Source organism: Pyxicephalus adspersus, chromosome 4 (assembly GCF_032062135.1).
Source record: "Pyxicephalus adspersus chromosome 4, UCB_Pads_2.0, whole genome shotgun sequence".
In the NCBI taxonomy this organism is placed as follows: domain Eukaryota; kingdom Metazoa; phylum Chordata; class Amphibia; order Anura; family Pyxicephalidae; genus Pyxicephalus; species Pyxicephalus adspersus.
This window is the reverse complement of record NC_092861.1, coordinates 7,898,662-7,900,357: the sequence shown is the minus strand read 5'-3', so window position 1 is coordinate 7,900,357 and position 1,696 is coordinate 7,898,662. Positions and strand designations below refer to the sequence as shown.

The 1,696-nt window shown below is 38.7% G+C and overlaps 1 pseudogene; it reads left to right on the top strand.

Moving 5' to 3' along the window:
• Positions 1–533: 533 nt before the first annotated feature.
• Positions 534–682, top strand: LOC140330183 (U2 spliceosomal RNA; annotated as a pseudogene).
• Positions 683–1,696: the final 1,014 nt, after the last annotated feature.

The window sequence follows — 1,696 nt, the reverse complement described above, 5'->3', positions numbered from 1 at the left end:
GGATTGGGTGTAGGTGGTGGTGGGATATGTTTTGTTGTTTTTTTGTTATGTATTCATTTTTTGATCTTTGTTCTTTTTTTTTAGGAGAAAAAAAAATAAAAACAAAATTATTATGTGAAATTTTGTATGTAAAAAAACGTTTTGTATTTTGATTTCATTATATATATATATATATATATATATATATATATATATATATATATTTTTTTTTTTTTTTTCCAAATATGGAAGTAATCATTAATGTTTTTCGTTTTTCTGTTATTGTTGTTATATGGGTGGGATATGGATTTTTTTTTTTTGTTTTGTGCCTATAATATGAATGGAATTATTTATGTAAATAAAGTATTTGTTTTGTAATAAAGGGTGGGAGATAAGAGGAGGGTGTTTTGGGGTGGGTTTATGCAAATTTATGTTTTCCCTCTGATACTTATGGACTTTTTTTTCCTGTTTTTTGATATGTACGAGTGTTATGTTTGATTATTGAAGTTTTAATATATATTTTAATTTTAATTTTTATTATTTGAATTTTAGGAACAGATTTTTTTTTTAATTCTTTATCAGTTTAATATCTGATACGTCCCCGATCTGGGTACCATATATTAGTATGAGTTTGAGTAGCTTACTTGGTCCGCTCCACGCATCGTCCTGGTATTGCAGTGCTTCCAGGAATGGTGCAACTCCCTTATTTGGTACTCCAAAGACAGAACAAGACAAAATCCTCAGGAAGAAATGACTGCAAATGCCCAGATGTCACATCTGACTTGCAAACCTTTGGCCTTGGGGATTTGGGATCCACCTCAGAGGAATGCTTCAAGCAAGCCCATCCTCCCCTGCTTGCTTGAAGCATATCACCCCAGGTTTAAGCCCACCAATGCTTTTTCCTCAGGGCGGCGGCGGTGTCCGAGCGGACTGGCGTTTGGAGGCGGGGACATGCAAAACAGACAGATGCTGATGCGGTCACCTGCCAGCCAGGTGTGCCTGGGTATCTGGGAAACACAGCTGGCCTCTCCTCTCACTACGACCGGCCCATACTGGGCCCACGGGGGCAGGCCCACTTGGGCGCCTTAATGGGTTATCGCTTCTCGGCCTTTTGGCAACATCAGGTCGTGGTGGAGATGGAAAGAGGAATTTTCTTCAAATGAGAACTGGATTCCGGAGGGATGGAAGGTGGCGAAGCGATGGCCGTGACAGGAGGGAGCTTCTGAGATCGGTGTTTTGGATGTGCGATTTGGATCCAGGAAGGTAAAGTGATGGCTTCTGGAGGTCCACAAATTATGAGCCCTGCCTCAACGGAGGCGAGGGTGAAAAATTCGGTGCTGGTAAAAGTAAGTTCTCTCCATGTGGAGACCTGTAATTTAAAATTTTTCGTGCACCAAGAATGCTTCAGGATCCTGAAAGTAAAGAGAGAGGAAGTATTATAATTAAAAGATCATAGAAAAGAAGATTTTTTTCTGTCCTTCCAAAAATTGAATTATTATAATAAGTTTTACAGGAATCTTAAGGAATATGTGGATAATGAGGAATTGTCTGGGCTAACTTTCTGCATGTTGAGTGAAGCAGGAGATGTGTATGTAATTGTGCATATGTTTAACCCTTTTGTTGCTTTATCTGACATTGAACTGTTTCTAAGAAGGAGATGTGTAACAGTGGGTTCTGGGAGCAAGATACTAAATTCAGAAGGTATTTGGAACGGGAA